General features: G+C 51.0%; 1 long non-coding RNA gene across 4 annotated transcripts in view; it reads left to right on the top strand.

Moving 5' to 3' along the window:
- Positions 1-451: 451 nt before the first annotated feature.
- LOC103674092 overlaps positions 452-13,940 on the top strand; it is a 46,382-nt gene continuing 32,893 nt past the window's right edge. For 3 of the 4 annotated variants that reach the window (XR_571552.2, XR_571553.2, XR_571551.2), the window contains exons 1-4: positions 1,342-1,973; positions 2,895-3,017; positions 9,652-9,771; positions 12,183-12,369. This is a non-coding gene — a long non-coding RNA (uncharacterized LOC103674092). Of the gene's footprint in view, positions 520-1,341; positions 1,974-2,894; positions 3,018-9,651; positions 9,772-12,182; positions 12,370-13,940 lie in introns of those variants that run through there. The other variant, XR_005836773.1, reaches the window with a different exon arrangement.

The raw sequence follows: 13,940 nt of genomic DNA on the forward strand, positions 1-13,940 counted from the left end.
GGCTCCGGCCGCGGGCTCCCCCCACCCACCCGCACCCACTCCTGCCCCGTTTGCTGTGCCGTCAGGCCCCCACGGTCACACCTGCCTCCCGAGCGTGCCCGGGCCGGGTCGGGGCACCGGCGCCATTGCCGGAGGCGGCGCGTACAGGGGACTCTCCCGCAGCCCGGTCGGGACGCGTTTGTTTTTCAACGATCAAGTCTCGTCTCCGCACTCCGAGGGCGTCTGCCCGCCCAGGGCTCCGGCTGGAGGCGCTGGGAGGGCGCGCTTGAAAAGGGAACTCGAACGGGAAAACAAAACCCCAGCGGTTTCCTCTTCCCAGCCCGGGAGACACAAAGGGTCCGCGCGGGGCGGCGGGGGCGCAGGTCGCACGGCAGCGCGCGGGGAGGCGGCGCTCCAGTCCGCGCCTCGTCCCCCCCGCCCCCGCCAACCCCCGGCCGGGCCGCCGGCGCCAGGGACGGCGGGCGGCCACACCCGGGCACCTGGCCCCGCCGCGTTCGCGGCACGGGGCCGACGGTCCAGGTCCGGGCACCCCTCGTCGTCGCGGGGTGGGGGTGGGGGGTCGCAGCCCTGCGGCGACCCGGGACGGCGGTCACGTGCCCGCGGGGGGCGCGGGGGAGGGAGGCGCCCGGGGTCCCCGCGCGGCACGTGCAGGGCCTCGCCGGGGGCGGAGCTCCGGCCGGGCCGCGGCGTCCTCAGCGCGCGGGCACAAAGGTGTCCTGGGCGCCGGGTGCGGGAGCCGCGGCCCCTGCCCGGAGGCGCTCAGCAGCTAGCAGTCAGCCCTCGCGAAACTCCCTGTGGCGGATCTCGGAGACTACGTGTGACCTTAAGAGCCCGATACAAGAGTCCCTGTCCATAAGGCGGTACAGAGGAGTTGGTAACCTTGGGTTTTCTACTTGATATTATTATGTGGAACTTTCGACGCCCAGGTGCTCATCACCCAGATAAAAGTATCAACTCCTGACAGGCGGGCTCTGTCTGTCCCTCGCTCCCTACGCACTGCCCACAGGCCCTCCCCAGCATCGTGGAGCACATCTGTAGCATCAGGTCGTGTTCCAGGGGCGCCCCTCACCCCCTGACAGTACCACTGGGTTTTGAGAGAAAGCCCGTTGTTTGTTTAGAAAACTTGTTTTAAAAAACTGAGTAGATTAAAACATTAAGGAGGGGAGATAAGGACGCTGATTGGCGTTGAGATGGAGATAAACACAGTGGTGGGTGGGAGGCGAGGAAAGACAAAAAAAGGTGGAGGAAAGCCCTGGCGGTGCTTTCTGGAACATCAGGTTGCCCGGATGAGAACTTGAGCGGAGGAGTCAGGGATCTGGTGAGAAGAGGGGTGATGCAGGGCACTAAGTGAAGGTCGAAGTGACCAGACCTGCTGATGGATTGGCCAGGGAGCTTGAGGGAGAGAGGCTTCGAGAATGGGGAAACTGGGTGGCTGGCTGTGCTTTTGTTAACTGCAGTGGGGACCAGATATGGAAGAGTGAGGGCAATCAAAATCGGGTTCGGCCATGTTACCTCTGAGCTGCCACTGAGGTATCCGAGTGGACATGCCACATGGAGGTGTTTCCAGAGAATTCTCAGAGACGAGAGCAGGACTAGAGATTACAAATCCGGGAATTGAGAGCATGTAGTGTATTCAGAATCATAGGACTGGACTTGGTGTGGATAGTGTCCAGGGACGTTGGAGGGAAAGCAGGAGAGCGTGCTCTCTCAGGAGTTAAGGGAAGAAAGTGTTCCCTGAAAGAGGGAGGGATCAACAGTGTGAAATGCCACTTTGAGGTCAAGGAAGGGGAGGACAAGAAATTGACCATTGGATTTAGTAACATGGACGCCCTTGGTGACCTTGGCAAGAACAGTTTCGAAGGAAAGACAGAGCTGAAAGGCAAAGCCAGAGAGACTTGAGAAGTTAATCTTTGAAGAAATGTTGACGTGAAGAAAAGCTGGAGATAGGAGGCCGAAGAAGGCTTGGGGACAAGGTACATTTCAAAACAAAACAGGGCACCTGGGTGGCTCAGTGGGTTTGAGTGTCTGACTCTTGATCTCAGCTCAGGTCTTGATTTCAGGGTTGTGAGTTCAAGCCCCACCTTGGGCTCCAGGCTGGGTGTGGAGCCTGCTTAAAACAAATCAAACCCGAAACAAGCTTTTAATACCGAGAATGTAAAGCTTACACAAAAGTAGGAAGAATAATATAATGAACCCATTCCCATCAGATAGCTTCAGTGAGTATCAACATAGAGCCAACCTATGCCTGCCTAGTTATTTTAAAGCAAAGCTCAGAACTCATTCTAGTTCACCCATAGACTTCCTTATGTATCTCTAATAGATACGGATTCAATCTTTAATAGTCAAAGATTTTAGTTGTTTTTTTAAGATTTTGTTTTTTAACATAACCACAGCATAATTATCACACCTAAAAATAATTAGCAATAATTCCTTAATATCATCTATGTGGTCACAAGTGTTCACATTTTCCTAACTATCCCATACGTGATTTCTTTTTATACTGGGTTTGTTACAATCAGGATCCAAATAGGTCCATATATGGCATTTGTTTCGTATGTCTCTTTAGCCTCTTATGATCTATAACTTTCCCCATCCCCACCCTCACCCCCTCCTCCTTTTAAATTTTGTTCAAGAAACCAAATCAGGGGCACCTGGGTGGCTCAGTCGGTTAAGCATCTGTCTGCTTTGGGCTCAGGTCCTGATCTCAGGGTCCTGGGATCGAACCCCATGTCCGGCTCCCTGCTCAGTGGGGAGTCTGCTTCTCCCTCTGCCTCTCCTCCCTGCTCATGCCCATGAGCTCTCTCTCTCTCTCTCAAATAAATAAATAAAATCTGAAAGAAAGAAAGAAAGAAAGAAAGAAAGAAACCAAAGAAACCAAATCATTTATCTTTCAGAATTTCCTATATCCTGGGTTTTGCTGATGGCATCCTTATGATGGTGGTGTGAACTTCCCATGGTGTCACATAAAGTCTGGCTGTCTCTCTGTGTGACGGCTCTGGTGTCCTCAGCCAGATCCTGTGAGTATAAAGTTCCCCGCCAGCCTTTCACCTGTCGCCCCCTCAGCATTGCAACCCCAATCAAACAGTGGTGAAGAGAAATCCTCCTGAGGGGCAGAACTTGGAGAATATTTCATCGTTTACATGTTCTAGACTTAGAAGAAACCTGAAATTGGATTCCGGTGCAGCATAGGCCTGGAAGATGGGTAATAGGAGATTCTGGGGGAGGGTGTGGGAACAGACTCCTCAGCATAGGCACTGTGTGGCCGTATCTGTGTCCCGTGGGCATGTGAATGCTCTCCGAGGGACATCTGCACAGGAGGCTCTCAGTAATCAGGTGGATGAAATGACACATTCTGTGAATGTCAGTCAGCCTCTTTCTGCAGCCACCCCGGTGCTTCTTCAGTGGGTCTGTGAGGCAGTGATTGGGGAAATAAACTAAACAAATAGCAAGGACATCCCGTCCTCAAACTGACCTGGCTGTTGCATTCCTGTTTCACCTCCCAACAGCAGAAACCAACACTGACGTTCCCCGCCCTCCCCCGCCCCCCCGGCCAGTACGGAGGACCAACCAGCCACCTGTTGGACTCCTTACATCATGAAGGGGACAGCAGTTTGCCCTCACTAGAAGAAATATGCATCTGGATAGGGTTTGCCTTCCCTGTCTGCAGGGTTTCAGCCAGTGCCACCATCCATGGACTTCTGGAATGCCTTATGCACTCTCACGGTATTCCACAACAGCAGTGCTTCTGATCAAGGGCACAATTTCCTAGCAGAAGAATGGCACCTGTGAGCATGTGTGCACAGAACTAATTTTTTTTATTAAAGATTTTATTTATTTATTTGAGAGAGAGAGGGCAAGTGGGGGGGGAGTAGAGTGAGAGAGACAAGCAGACTCCCCATGAGCACGATGCCCAACTAGGGGCTCGATCCCACGCCCCTGAGATCATGACCTGAGCCAAAATCAAGAGTCAGACGCTTAACGGACTGAGTCACCCAGGCACCCCCAGAATTCACTAATATTACTGTGTACCCCGTCACCCAGAAGCAGCTGGCCCGAAAGAATGGTGGAATGCCCTACTGAAGATTCTGTGCTGGCATCAGTTAAACAACTCCCTGAAAAGTTGGTGTGTGTCTTACACAATGCTTTGGACCTGTGATCAGTATATGGTGCTGTTCAAAGTTCTGGGACAGGAGTAGCTCTTCTCATTATCACAGCTCCTTCTCGTTCCTCCTCCCACAACTTTCTCCTGGATGGGAGTAAATCCATTGTGATCACTCAAAGTTCTCAAGGGAGGAGTTCTAACGTTAGGGGACACAGCAGCCAGGGTTCCACTGAATGGGAATCTGGACATTTTGCATTTCTCAGTTGGTGAAGAAAGAGCTTACTCTGCTAACCCAGATGATTCACCTCAGTTGCCAAATCAAATTGTTGGTTACAACGCGTGCAGAAAACTATGTCTGGAGCCCAGAGGATTCCATGTGGTACCTCTTATTACTTGCATGTCCAGGATTAAAAATTAATGGGAAATCAAAGTAACCCTGACAAAGCAGGACCCCTGAGAATTCAGATCCTTTAAAAATCAGGTTTTGAGGCACTCTGCCAGGTAAAGAATACTAACGTGTTGCAGCTCTGGCTGAGGGCAAAGCCACGGAGTGGGTAGTGCAAGAAGGAATTAGTAAACATCCACCACAGCCTCGTGAGCAGTGATAGACCTGATACAGAAGATTGTGGCCGCTCCCCACCACAGCCGAGATCATTCCACCGTTCTGTCAGACCAGCAGCTCAAGATGCAGTATGTGGCGGGATTGGTGTCAGAGTGATGGAGCTTCTGTAGGGCTGTATTGGGATAGAGAGCAGGAGAGGTGACGTAGCCCTGGGGTAACACAGAGAATGTGGCCTGCCGTTGATCATAGATGAAGGCAATCTGCTTCTCGGTCGCCATTGAAAACAGTGCATTTGCCAGATGAATAGCTGCATACCGAGCACCAGAGGCTGTGTTGCTGTGTTACGGTGAAAATGCTGTGTCTGGCACAGCAGCTGTGATCGGAGCTACTGTGTGGTGAAGTTATCGTGGTCCACTGGCGTCTACCACGATCCATCTGGCTTTTGTAAGGGCTAGTCCGGTGAATTAAACATGATCCTAATCTCTTCCATTCCACCTAGACTGTAGGAGTGCTTCCGATTTGCTGTGTTGGCCAGAGGAAGGACTCCGTTTCAGGGACTTCGACCTGGTCTTTCCAAACACAGTGGTTCTTACTCTCCAAGTCAAGGAATAAATGTGTGGGTTCTCCTGGCTGATAAGTAAATCCATTGTGATCACTCAAAGATTTGGGAAATGGCTAGAGGACCATTAACTCCATATATCACTGGCTTCCAGGCCCCTGCTCTAACAAGAGGGCCGTGATGGCACTTGGGTCTCCTGGTATCAGCGTCAACTCAGACCTGTATCTAAGAGCCCTCGAAAGATCTGGGCATTCCTCTGTTCTGTAGTGAGCATTTATTCTGGCAAGTGATTAAAACTCCTTTTGGAGAAGTTGGGGAACCTCTGTTGTATATACTTGCAACACTGCAGGGTCCTTCCTAGAGGAACCCCAGCCTCCTCTTCATTTGATAGGTTCTGGTGTAAGAACCAGTTCCTGTCCACCCAATATGTGAGAAATGTAGATTTTCCAATTTAATAGCTGACATCAGCCATCTGCCCAAACCATCAATCACCACAGTCTCTGTGCCAAAGGCCATCTGATTGCCATTCCTGTTTTCTTCCCCATTATAGTCATTGTGTCTATCTTGCCTCTGATGGCTAAATGCTACCACCTGGCCTCTGCTAGTCAGACTCGATCATCCATTTTGACACTGAGGAGCCCAGGGCCATAGCTGCATCTTTTTTGTAAGCCCAGGCCCACAGGATGGCTACCACTGTTCTTCAACAATGTTGACCTCTTCCTGGAGCATTCCAAACTGCTTCCGTGAAGACAGTGTCTTCCAGAGATTGGGGTCAGCTGGCAGGTTCTCTGGTTCTGCATGGTAAGTCCTTTCTAACATGCTCACCTCCCTCAGCTTTTTGAGTCTTCTCTCCACTCTGCCCAGGCAAGTCCAGCATTTCTACCTAACTTACTGTAGGGTGTCTTTGTTTCCAAACGTTGAGGGGCCGTTCTGGAGACTATCAGAACTGGAGTTCCAGGAGTCCCTGCCAGAATACTAAATCCTGAATCATGAGAGTGTTTCCCAAATCAATGAAGTCTCCCCTCCCAGCCGTATAATCCTCCCTCCCTGATCCATTGCTCTCAGGACACATTCCCAGGCATGGCCTTGTTCCTGCTGGAACGGATTAGCCAGGTTCTGAAGATCTATTTTAAGACTTGACCCTAGTTTTTGGTCTAAAGACCTTGAGGCCAGGGAAGGGCAGATCTCAAGGAGGGCAGGTATCCTCATACAAGACACCTGCCCCTGGTGAGGGCTTTACGAGGTCTCTGGGTAAGGGGGGCTGTATTCCCCTCATGAAGGGGAGGGGGCCCATTCTGCTGTCCCAGATGGTGAAGGTGATCTGGGTATTTAAGATTCTCAGCTCGATCTGCTCCAGTGTCACATCCAGGTCTCGGAGCTCCACTCCTTCCCTCTCCGGTCCCTAGCAGAGGAGACTTGCCGGAGCTGTGAATTCAGCCTCGTTTGTTGCTTGTAAATAAAATCTTGGGCCTGATTTTCAGCACTGTCTGTCCTCTGGATGTGGGAGATAAGGGTCTCTTTAGATACCACCACGGAGATTTCTGGCTCGCTCTTTCTTTGTTTCTTTCTTTCTTTCCTTTTCCTTTTGGTGGGCAGCAAAGCAAGATTTATTGAGCGATAGCAAAGTTGTAGTACAGAGCTCCCCAGGAGGGAGGGGACTCGAGGGGGTTGCCCAGATTTCTGGTTTTCATATTGTGCTTTGAGTTGATAGTGGGCTGACTTGAGCCTATTTATTTCTTCCTTCTGGGCTTTAGTGGCCGTGAAGACAGTCAACCAGCTTCATAATCCTTATAATAACCATTACCCTCCTATTTTTCAAGGGATAGAGTTGTTGCAGGCTCCAGCGAATCTTCTTCTACCTGTACCCCATTGCAATCTACCCAAAGTTAGAGTCCTGGTAATGTGCTGGTACAGCATGCGTGGGGTGCTCCCCATCCCACGTCACATCGATAACAGTGTCCTTGTCCACACCTGGTGGGTTCCAAAATCCCATTCGGAGAGCTTACTTCCTGGAACCACTTCTGGTAACATCTTGTTTTAGATTCCCTTAAATGCAGATCCTTAGGCAAGGGTTTGAGGGCAGATAGCTTATTTTGAAAATGGTCCCAGGAAGCCCCAGTAGAGTCATGGGAAAGTGAGACGTGAGAGGTGAGGAAGTTAGCGTACGGGGTGTGGTTGATATACAGGCACATGTGTGCGCCATAACCACTGTGGGCAACCAGGACCCCGTCTCTAGACTCCCTTTAGGAGGTGTGCAGAGCTCTCCTCTGGACTGTTTCACTCTAGGAGTAGGAAGCTTGGCACTTATCCACTAACTTCCACCTCCCACCGTTTGAGGACTGCTCTTGGGAGTGTTCATTTCCTGGCAATAGCATGGTGCCCACGTTCAGGCTGGGCAAGTTCCCTGTGATCAGGGAAAGTGCTTCGGGCCGAGAGTCTTGGGTGCTTGCCCTGGGAAGCCTTGGGGTCCACAGGAACGACGAGTGCTTTGAGGACCTGATCAGGTTCTGACAGTGCTGAAGTCTAGGTCCCAGGCCCCTGGGCCCCTCCTCCGGGTTGTCACACGGCCCACAGGCCCTGCATGATCTGGCCTTGTCCACCCCACCATCCTCATTTTGCGTGCTCTCCACGCAATCTCACAAGGGATTGTGCTGGTCTGTTTCTCTGTTCATGAATTCCTGTATTCATTTCTAGGCAGAAAAACAGAAACCAAACCGGTTATTTTAACCGGGAGAAATTAATGTAGGAAATTAGTTAAACAGATATTAGAGAACTGGAAAGGCAGGAGAGGAACACTAAGTAACACAGAGATAGAGGCAGGGCCAGATCATGCTGTGCAACAACCTTGAGGGGAACAAGGGAGAAAGTCTTTGGGAACCACCCAGACAGCATCTTGGCCATGCATGGCTGTGAATGGTTCCTGTTTTCCCTTCTTGTCTCCGTTCTATCTTCGGCTTTATTCTGCAAACATTCTACTGACCAGGGCTGTCTAGTCCCTGTGCCCAGAGTAGGCCATGCAGGGATGTATGCCTGAGCTCTGTCTCAAAAGAACTGTCTGATGTTGGCCTGAACAAGGCTTGTGGATGTGGATTTTGGGAATCTTGGTATACCCTCTGCTCTGTTGATACTGAATTACCCTGTGGCCTCAGACATGCCACGCAGTACCGTACCTCAGGGCCTTTGCCTGTGATGTCTATGATGTTCCTGTGCTCTGATGCATAGTTTCTCCTGTTCCTTCTTCCTGTCGTAACAAACTCCCACTCCTCCACAAGACCTAACTGAACTGTCCCCTCTTCTTTCCCTGACTTCCCTATGCGGGACTGTGGCTTCATCTGCGGAATTTACATATGCCTACATGCATCTATTATAGCTTGTATTACAACTCTTTTTTTTTTTTTTCAATCCGTTTTTCTCCTGCCCAGAGTATGACCTCCTTTGGGGCCTCATTCATCCCTGTATCTTCATTCATTCATGCAATGAATCTTTTTTGAGTCCCTGACTATCCCAGGCGTGGGAGCAGCTCAGTCAATGTCTGCTGGAGGGATGAATGAACTGGTGTGCGGTTGCTATCCCGATGGATGCTATGTTGCTAGGTGACAGACTCTAGTGATGATTAGCGAGAAGGGGGCGTGACCGCTGTCATGTGAGATGAGAGTAAGCGTCGACACAGCTTCCTGCTGGATCGGGGAGACTTCGTGGGTGGAAGGGCCACACTTGGCACTGCCAGTGTGGCAGGGGTGAGGCTGGGTGGGGAGAGAAGGGACAGCGGGAGTCTTTCCAGGATACACGTGTCGTTTGAAAAATCCCTGTGAGGCTATCTTTCCTTCCTCCTTCACGCAGAGAATCACTGCATTAAAAGTTTTCTAAGTGAGAGTAACAAGGAAACTGAATGGGGCGACTTCTACACAAGTGTCCGCACGGATGCCTGCAGGGACCAGGCAGGACGGTGTGAGTGAGAGAAGTGGGCTGGACGAGACCGTGGCTCATGCTGGAGCCGCGGCTACTCTGCACAAAGAGATGGTCACCCAGAGGACGTGTCAGCCCCATGTTGCGCGATCTTTGATGTTTTCAGGAGAGGCCACCAGGCCAGCTTTTACTGTGAAATCTCCCAATTTTTCAGTATTGAAAGTAAGTCAAGATTTTACAAGCCAGGAGTTTTCCCGCTCAGTCTTCGTCTGGCCTGATCCAGATCTTTCCTCCAAGGCCCAGCCCAGAGAACACCTTCCCAGGGAGCACTTCCCTGGCATCACTGGCTCGGCTGTTCATGGACATTACTTACCCCTGGCTGTGTGCCCGGAGCTGTGTTTGGTGCTGGGGATGCGTGGGTGGAGTCTCTATGCTCTGCAGCTCCCACTGTGCACCTGCCGGGTTTAGTGCCTCTCTAGTTCTGTTCTTTCCTCCCTGACCTCCTGGTTTCTGTGCCCACAGCCACCTCCCCGTCCAGTCTGTGAGCACTCTGAGGGCGGTTATAGTGCTGTGTGTGCATTTGGCGCATAAAAGAACAATACGTGTGCATGAGTGAAGCCTCTGGGGCAACAGAGGCCTCAGGTAAGTGAGAGACAGTCTCGTGGGTTTGGCAGACGGTTAGGTAGGGTACAGAAGGCAGAGCTAGGACCTTACAGTCAGAGCTCAGTTTAGTAGAAGGAGGCATCTCTAACCATGAGTTGGGTGGCCTGGAGGGAGGTAATGAGCTCACCATCCCTCAAGGTATCTGAACAGAGATAAGCTGACGGGCCACTGAAGATGCTGGAAAGAGGGGAGGTTTACTGGGTGACAGGCTGTGCTGGGTGGTTACCTGTGCCCTCCAGCTTCCATGATTTGTGCTTCTGTAGAGAGATTGAGCAAACCGCTAAACTAGGCCACAGAGGCACTCAGGTGGTTGGGATCCAGGCCTGTGCCTCCAGGCAGACCCGGCTTTAAATCTGGGTTCTGCTACTTTGCTGTGCAAAAGTGGGCAGGATGCTCACCCTATCTGAGCACAAGTAACTTAATGTCTAGGGGCCTGGAATGCTTCCTCACCTCTACTCCCAACCAGGGCTCTGACCCACAGGGCAGACACAAAAGGCTACCTCGGAAATGGACAGCAGGCCCTCATGCTAGCAGTTAAGGTAAAAGTTGCCCCTGATTAAAACTGCGCTTCAAACGCCCTGGGAAAGATGCCAGGTAGGGGATCATTCTTTCCCACAGTGAGTCCAGTAAAACCAGCGTCCCCCTCCTGCTTCAGAAAAGAAAACCACTGGGGAGCACCAGAGGAAGTCATTGGCTTACATCTGAAGGCTAATGTTTTTTGAAAAATCCGCGTCCTTAGGCAATTAGACTCACTTCTGGTAGGGAGATGCCCACACTCCAAGGGGCGTATGGGGTCTGAGTAGGTCAGAGAACCTGCCAGTTTGGATCTTTTCTCTCTGCGCTCTGAGCTGGAGATTCAGATGAAGGGTAGGTGGGATCACCTCCATTATTCAAGTCATTGTTTCTCGCTCGGTCTCCCTTCTCTGTATCTGCCAAGCCCATATACCAGAAACCAGAACTATAACCCAGGGCTTTTGGTTAGTTGTGTTGAGAACTTGGCTTAGGCCTGGGCCTCAGTCCAGCCTTCTTACTCTCCCTGCTGGCAATGAAGATAGCTGGGTCCCCAGTGTGTCCCACCAGGTATAGGCAGGCAAGCTGCAAGAGAGTGAGACCGGCCACCTCCCACACCACTCACCCATCACAGGTAGAACAGAGAGGGAATGAGCGCCTGCCTATCATTTTAAAGTGACACCACCTGCTAGTAAAGTGATTGTCACGCTCTAACCCTTAGGTTAGCTCCTCTTCCCATCGGGGAGAGCAAGGAAGGGAGAGAAAGAAAGGCTGGAAGTGTCAGTTGTGGGCGTTTGGATGGAAGCACCATCCTTTATGGTGGAGGCAGCCACGTGAGTAGGGGCTTCTGGTCACCACACACTTGCTGGGACAGCACCCACACAGAGGGTTTAGCACAGTGCCTGGCACGTGGGGAGCCTTCGAAGAAAGATAACTTCAGGGGCACCTGGCTGGCTCAGTCTGTGGAGCGTGCAACTCTTGATCTTGGGGTTGTGAGTTCAGGCCCCATGTTGGGTGTAGAGATGACGGAAAAATAATAAAATCTTTCAAAAATGTTAATTTAGGGCACCTGGGTGGCCCAGTCGGTTAAGCGCCCGACTCTTGCTTTCAGCTCAGGTCTTGATCACAGGGTCATGAGATCCATCCACCCAGTGTGGAGCCTGCTTAAGAGTCTCTCTCCCTCTCCCTTTGCCCCTCTCCCCCCTCAAAAAAAAAGATAAATAATAAAAATCTTATTTGTAGCAAATAACAGTAGCCAACAACAAAAATAATAAATATATATAATAAAAATATTAACAATATAAAAATAGTATGATATAAAGAGTTACCAAAGTCAGACTTCACCACAGGAGTCGGGTGCTGTTACAATCTGCTGAAATTATAATAATCATGTGATACTAATAAGGTGCATTTAGTGATTCTTACTGTGTATGTATTGTTTTATCTATGAACTTCATTTTATAAATAAGAAAAATGAAGCTTAGGGAAAGTTAAGTAATACAGTCAAATATATACTGCTAGTGAATTTACAAACCCATGTAATCTGGCTTGAGAACCATACTCCTAAGTATCATGCTCGACTTAGTCACTGATGTTGGGTCATTTTACTTACCCAAATAATAATTGATAACTGATAATTCCAATAAGTGGTAACTCTGGAACCGAGCCAGAAGAGATACACCTAGCTTCATCTTGAATCGGATTCAGGAACTGGTGCAGAAATTGGGTGATAATGTATTGATCCAGGCGACAGTGAGGCCCAGGGCGGGTATGGGCTGCAGGCATGGCCACGTGGCACAGAGTGGACACGGCTCTGCATTTCTTGACTCTGCTTGTCCTTCTTTCTCTTTGCATGTTTGTCTCATTCCCTTTGGCCACAGCCAGACCATCTCCACCTGGTGGGAAAGGCAGCCTCCACTATTAAAGATCACAACCTGAAAGAAGAACCCAGTCCCTCTTCATGTTCCTACAGCAAGATGGGCTACACGTCCATTTGACCAGTCACTCTGGACAGGAGATGGGGCACCGTTATTGTCCGAACCTTGACTACAGGGTCCAGTCCCACAGGTAGGTGGTGGTCAAGGCCCTGTGAGTGAGCATCCCACCGTGGGATGAGGTGGAGTCCGTTCCACAGTGGAAAGAGAGGTGTTAGGAAAGCAGAAGCAGGCCTCCACTCCAGGGAGGCATACAACTGATGGACTGTTTCAACACAGCGTGGTAGGTACTGGGTTCTGTGGGTTGGACCCCACGGGCCTGTCGTTTCTCGCTGGGATTGAAAGAAGCCTGGCTGGCTGGCATGGCCTGGCACCTCGGGCAATGCATCTGAGCAGCACCTCCCGTATTCCCTGGAGGCCCGCCTCCTCTGGGATTCCCCAGCTTCCCCAGCTCAGCACAGTGGAAAAGGCAACGGATCGGACATCAGCAACAAGCTGTGGAGAGCAATGCAAGGGTGAAAGATCGCCCCTGGGCTCATGGCCGAACCTTCCATAGACACGCCATGCCCCTCCTTCCAATCCCGACTCTTCCTCCGATGGTCTCCCTGCATTTGCCTGGTAGGCAGGGAGGAAGACAAAAGAGAAAGAACTAGACATAGAAAGGGAAAGCATGACCCTTGACGGCCCCTGAGTGGTCATTTCCGCGTGGGCTTTTTGAGGGGGAGGGGATTTCATGGTAAGAGTTCACAAAACACCAAATACAACCTCAAACTCTTGCCACTTAAGCCAGCCTAGGTGGATCAGTGTCAGGAGACTAAACTGCTGCACGGTTGCCTTGGCAACCAAATTTGTTAGCGATAAAACCTCCGAACCACAGCGGAGGGAAAGCTACAATCTACAACATGTTCACAGATTTCTCTAGTCAAGCAAAATCCCGGGTGAGGAGGGGCTCTCTGGGAAGGCGCTAGGTGATTCCCTTTGATAAGAGGACCTGGGGGTGCTGAGAGCATCCATTCACCAGCGCAGCAAAGAAATAACCCATATGACTGCATGGGCCCCCCTTCCCCAGGGGCAGAGCACCTCAATCTGGAGTCCTGGGGACTCCAGGGTTTTGTCTGTTCTTGGCTGACCCCTTCCAGGAGTGCAGGCAAGAGTTGGTGCCTTGCTGCACTAGAATCAGGTGCTCTGCCCTCGTGGGCTTGCTGGGTCACAATGACCAGAACAATCTCTACCCTTTGGTGTTTGTCTGTTCCCCGTTTTCTTCTTCAGAATTCTGTCTTCTGTATCACGCTCTGGGACTCTTCATCCCTCCCACGGCTCTCCTCAACCTGCCCACTTTTTAAATTTAAAAAAATGCCCTATAGGGACACTTGGGTGGCTCAGTCAGTTAAGCGTCTGCCTTCGGCTCCGGTCATGATCCCAGGGTGCTGGGATCGAGTCCCTCCTCAGGCTCCCTGCTCAGCGGGAGTCTGCTTCTCTCTCTTTCTCTGCCCCTCCCCCCGGCTCCTGCACTCTCGCGCTCTCTCAGATAAATAAATAATCTTTTTAAAAAATGCTCTATAACATGGGAGTAGGAAATCACTTATCATCACAACTACTTAATACAGTGATTTTTTTGTGTGGTGCTGGGTAACATCGTCCCCGTAATTTTGATGTCTGTCCAGGAAGCAGATGAACATTAACCTCCAACATGGGGAGCCTCTT

Source organism: Ursus maritimus, unplaced genomic scaffold (genome assembly GCF_017311325.1).
Source record: "Ursus maritimus isolate PB19 unplaced genomic scaffold, ASM1731132v1 scaffold_21, whole genome shotgun sequence".
Classification (NCBI taxonomy): Eukaryota; Metazoa; Chordata; class Mammalia; order Carnivora; family Ursidae; genus Ursus; species Ursus maritimus.